This window comes from Vidua macroura, chromosome 3 (genome assembly GCF_024509145.1).
Source record: "Vidua macroura isolate BioBank_ID:100142 chromosome 3, ASM2450914v1, whole genome shotgun sequence".
Taxonomy (NCBI): Eukaryota; Metazoa; Chordata; class Aves; order Passeriformes; family Viduidae; genus Vidua; species Vidua macroura.
This window is the reverse complement of record NC_071573.1, coordinates 6449547-6455546: the sequence shown is the minus strand read 5'-3', so window position 1 is coordinate 6455546 and position 6000 is coordinate 6449547.

The following is a 6000-nucleotide window of genomic DNA, read 5'->3' as shown; positions in this document are numbered from 1 at the left end:
GAAATCCTGATGGGGGAAATAGAGCTTGAGTTCTGTTTTACATTCCATGGGCAAACCTTCTGGTGATTCACTTCTCCTGCCCAAGTTTGCCCTCTGAATTTAGGAGGAATGCAAAATCAAGTCCTTTGGGTTCAGTCACAGCCCACTGACCCATGTAGTTACTTGCACATTGGTTTTTCTCTTTTTCTATCCAGATTTTCAGCAGTTGGAGTCCCTTTGAAGATTTTGCTCCTGAATCAACCTATTGGTATGAGATTATTCTGGCTGAATTCCAAGATTAATTCCGTTTGAATCTTGGAGAGTGAATGCAAAATACTCAGCTTCCAGAAGAAACCCTGTAAAGAATGAATCTAGTTTTTTTTTTTTTTTTTGTTTGTTTGTTTTTCTTGTCTCATTTTAGAGGGAAAACACTCTTATGCACATCCATTGAGAAAAAAAAAAAAAGAGCTTTTACTCTTTCTCCTCCTCCCTTTTCTTCTTAAATGATTTGTCTAGACTTGTTCTGCTTCTCATAACACTCCTGAGTATCACCATAAAGGGCACTGGTGTAACAATTAAGATGGATTTTAAGACAGGCACATGAAGTCCTCCATTAGACAGCCATGGTTTCTGCACTTCGTTAGACTTGCCTAGTTCTGTTAAAAAATCCCATCAACATCCCTAACTAGCTAGGTTTATTGACCCCCAAAAAGTTGCTCCATAGCTGTATTCCTGTATTGAAGCAGTTGGTTTAGTGATAGCTTTCTTATTTCAAACCAAAATGTGCCCATGTGCAGCTTACAAGCCATTTGCTCCTGTGTCTAACTACTGCTTTAGTTTAAATGGAAAACCCAGTTTTGCTGCAACTGAAGTGATTTTTTCCGGTTTTGATCCATTACAATCTTCGTTATTCATAGGTTTGCTTTGTGATGGAGGAAGTATGACTACAGCTGGTAGAAACCTGTCTGTAGGTGCTGAAAAGACCATACTAGCACTCTGATCTCAAGTCCCAAGCAAATTTTCCAGTGACTTTGGCTTAGGTTTTGCATTACAAGTTTCCTTCTATCTTCTGGATCTGGAGGTGAATCTCTGCCTTGAATGCAGAAGTTAATTTACCTTTCTACTAATGAGTGCTTCTAATGGTGGGTGCTGTTTTCTACTGAAAGAAGTAATTAGTCTTCTCAAGCTCAGCAGGAGGCCCAAAACTTCAGTCAGCACTCGGTTGTGCCCATTGTCAGGAGTAATTGGAAGAAGGGAGGATATTAAAGATTAATTTTTTTTTTTTTTATAATGAGGCAAATTGCCAAAGGGGAACAGCAGCTTGCCAGCTCATGACTTTGCAATGTTATTTACAGGTGCAGAGACCTAACTCTTTTTAACTCCTCAAACCCTCCTCAGACAGCAGCAAACAAACCTCCTGGGCTCATATCCCAGCCAGTGGCAGAGAAAATAGAACTGGGAAAAGAATCTGTCAACTCTTTTCCCTGCATTTCCCTGAAAGGGCAGGTAAGCTCCCTTCTGTCCTGTGGGGGTAAGTCCCTCCGTGCTTCCCCAGCAGCAGCTGGTACACACAGCACTTTGCACAACCCACTTTGGGGTTTTTTTCCCACAGTCCCTATGAATCCATTGTTACTATTGTTGTCTATTATAGGCAGGCATGGAAAATTTTTAAAAATTTTATTAAATTAAATCCATTAAGGAAAGATTGGCAGAATCATTTGAATTGATATAATTTTGATTATAAGTTTATTATGCCTTGATGATGGATGAGTCAAGGAAACAGACATTTTTCATGACAGAATCAGGTTAACTTGCTGGTTATAGTGAAATATAATTTTCTAGTTGTCTTTAGTGTTTATGGCAGTGAGGCCTTTAAGTTTGAAGCCATATGTGCTCTTCACATCACTACTGGCTGAAGGAGTATTATTTTGAATTATGCCAGCTGCAGAAGTGGACCTCTATGTGTGGGGCCATGTTGCAGGTGGAACAATCTTGAAAGGCAAAGTTATGGTTTTTAGCAGGATTTTAGCCAAATTTTAGCTGAAAAGATGAAGCACTTTCAAGGGCTTCTCCCTTGCCTGTGTACAAGTGTGAAGGCTTTTCTTTTTGACAGAGAGAGAGCTGTTTGGCATTGCTTCAGCTTTGTCCAAGGACTTTGTCAAAGAGTGTCAGAAAAAAGGTGAGAGGAGGTAATGCTTGCATGCTTCTAGACCACCTAGAGCTGTCTTCTGCGTGCTCTTGCCCCTCTTTGTGCCTCATGCCAGACCTACCTTTTGTTCTGCCTGTGGGTATTGTTTAATTGTCTGAGGGTCTGTCTTCTCCCTGCTGTCACCAGACCACCATCTCTGTAAAACTGAAAGCTGTAAAGAAGTTCTTTGCAGCCCTCTTGGCCCTGACATTTTGTTTCCCCTCTTCAGATGCATCTTACTCTCTTGTGCTCTTGCTTGTGATTTAAAAATCAACAGTCATGCGTTCCCTTTTCTGTTGGCTTTGGTCAGTGAGCATAGAAAATCATTTTGCTTCTATGAGGCTCTTGAGGGCAGGGATACATGGTCACCAGAGCAGGGCCTTGAAACAGAATAAGTTGTCCCAGATTTTAAGAGGGTAAGGCTTATTTTGCATACAAATAACAGTATTTATCTTAACTTTTAATTTAATTGGCTGCTCAAAGTGAGCTACAGAGCTTCTTACTGTCATTCACAGAAGGGGCAGGATTGCTGGATCAAGTCATTCCAATCCATGTGTCATTTTGTCTGTATGTCATAAGAGAAAATTCTGGACTTGTGGTTAGACTGGAAGACTTATCACTTTTAATATATATTGTTCCCCTTTTCCCTTTTGTTTCCCTTTGTCTTATTAACAAATACAAACACAGGATCCTAACAAGGAAATCTGGCTGATGTTTTGAGGGGATGAAAGGCAGCAATGCTATTTTTAAGTAATCACTAGAGATGAGGAGGTTCAGCCAGCATTCCTCCTGCCTTGTAAAGGCAGGATCCCACTGCAGAACAAGTAGTCACAGATTAACTGAGACTATGATTTCAGACAAAGAGGCATTGGGCTTCTCCAGATGTTTCTTCAGATTCTTCTCCAGATTCAACCAGTTACTCTTTTTCTGTTTAAAGCTGACAGTTAAAACTATTTAAAAGGGCTCCCTTTTGCAGATTGTTGCCTGAAGATCACAAAAGATACTAAGAACATTAAAAATAAGAAAGTAAAAAATTAGGCAAGAAATACAAAGGAATGAAATGCATAACTCCTCTTTCTCCTCAGTATTTACCTTGGAGTGTTTCCCTCAGAGATCATCCTATAATGTCAGCTCTGTTTACTCCTTGAGTAAATGTCTGGTGTCACTTTAATAAATCAGATGAACTCTGCTCAGAGAGATATGAAGGCTGTCATTTGATCATTAAGATTATTTACTGTAGGGTATGTAGCTGAAATACAATAGTAATACAGACACACATAAACCTAAACTCCTAAACAGAGCAAAATTAATGGATGAAGCCTGACATAGTATGTTTTAAGGTAAAAGGACATAAATCAATCAATACCTAGTTTAGATCATCGTGATGGTGTTTGATGCAGAACATTCTGAGCTAATCCAAAATAGTACAGCCTGTTTTAAGTAAATCAGCACAATACATAAGACTAATTTTTATGGGCCATCTGTACATAACAGACTGCTTTCAGATATTTTTTCCAAACGCTATGAGATGTAACTTGCAGCTCACAGAGCAACGTAGGCAGTATGAGTCTTAGGTGTAGGTGTATTTACAATTACAAAGCTGTGCTTTTTCCCATGGAGTTTGCTTCCCTTAGGGAAGAGCAACATCATGTTGACACATTATCACCTGCATCTCTTTGTTTCTGTACTCTAGAAATGAGTTGTTTACTCTTTGTCAAATTCATTGGTGTCTTCAAAATCAGAGTCCTCGTAAGAGAAATATGTCCTCAGTTGGCCTCAGAGGTTGTAGTTAGGGAATATTAGAATTTTTTTTTTCTTTTTTTTTTTTTTCTTGCTTTCAAGATGCAAATAGCTTTTCATTACAATTATAAATGGTGCCAGCATGATTCCTTGAGAAGCCAACAGACACCGACAGAGACCTGGCAGCTCTCTGACTTTGCAGCTCATGCAGCTTAATCCTGATCGAATTCCTCTGCGGCTGAGCAATGCCCAGAGCAAGGGGCAGGCTCTCATGTCTAAATGTATAATGACATGGCATAGAGGGCCAGCCTGCCTTCTGTGGGAGGATCTACAGGTGCTTTCTGACAGTGTTCTGTATAAGCTGTGATCTGGGGTGCGGCTGGATATCATTCAGAGCAGACGGTTAAACCGTGCAGGGTTGTGGTGCTCCTGATAACTTCTTCAGGATAAGCCCAAGTGGAGACTGATGGACTAGCGTGTCCACATTAAGAGCAAAGACCTGCAAAGAGACTCTTTGCAGCTGTCCAGGCAGATTCTGCTTCTGGCTAAGCAAAAGGGGGACCTGCCAGTTTATTACAAGTGTTTCCCCACACCAGGAATGCCTTAGGACTTTCACTCTGTGATCCTCAGGTGCTGGAGAAATAATTGTAGGACTGGGGTGAATGCTGTCTCCCTTGCTAGGCTTTTGTGAGGCCAGTGGGCTGCAGTTAATGCCCTCAGGAGCTGAATCGCACCTGGATCTGCTGCCTGCAGAACCTTGCACACTTGTGGGATCCAATTGCAGGCCACGGTCTGAGCTGTATGGAGTTTCACGAGGAAGTCTGGGTCAAAGTCTGGAGCCTTCGTGTAGCAGAGCTGTTAAAGATGTGCTGAGCTTCTGTGTGAGTAATCCCCACCTCTCCTTCCAGCAGAGAGAAGTGCAATTGCTCAGCACAGCAAAAGCCATAGTGAGTGAAACACGGACATGTGTCCTACAAAGAGCTGCTTTATTATCCCTTCTCTGCTGGCAGCACATCCTGGTGCCCTTGTACACCTGTAATATGTATGATTCCAAATGGGGTTTGGTTGTTGTAACTAAGCTGACACAGACTGGGGGGAAAATAATTTTATTTGGAAAGAAAGCGCCTGAGGTGTTATAGCCTATGTTCTTCTGTTGACATTTTCATGTTTGTAAAACCTCACAGTTTGATTTGTTGATCCCACAAAATCATCAGGGGACTGAAACACCTGAAAAGACTGTTTGCCATGAAAACAGATAGTGGGAAATGTACTGGACCACTCTGCTAGTCACTTGAAACAGTAAAAAATTAAATAAATATAAGAGAGAGAGAGAGTGGCGGGGAAATGGCAAAACAAGCAGTGGGAAATACCATTCTAAATTTGTGTGGTCTAGGATCTCTAATGATAGGCTTTTATCCCATTACATCTAATTGACATAGAACTTTATCATTAACAAATTGAGAAGTATTTACTCCCTGAAATATCTGGGACATTTTAGCGACTTTCTATTCATGATAGACTGTTGAAAGGACTATTACAGCCTGGCTGACATGTAACCTGGGAAAGTGATCCACAGTCTTCAAAGTTAGTGAAATGTCATTTGTCATAGGCCTTGCAGGTGTGACTCTGTTTCTGTGTTATAATACGTGATGGAGTAATAGCTGGATTGCAGGCCTATTGCCAAGCATAATGCACATTCTGTGAGTGTCACTGGTGCAGAATTGCATAAATCTTACTAATAGTGAGAAGTTTTGAAATGCATGATCTTTCTCTTCTAAGGTCAAGCAAGACTACACCATAACTTAATTTTAGCCTTGCTGTCTCTGCAGTCAGAATGGTAACATTCAACATTGGCTTCCAGAGTCTTCTTCTGAAGGCTTAATTTTGAAGGGCTTCATTATTTTATTGTGTTGTTTTGCTTTTTTCTTGTTTCCTTCCATCTCCCCCTCTCCCCACCCCCCATCCCCAGCCAAGAATGGCATGAGTGAACTGGCTCTGGAAGAGTGTTTAGTAAGGAATTTTTGGGTTCACTCCCAGGCCTTTGCATTGTGTCAGAGCAGAAGAAATGGCATTTATTCTAACTGCATGACTGA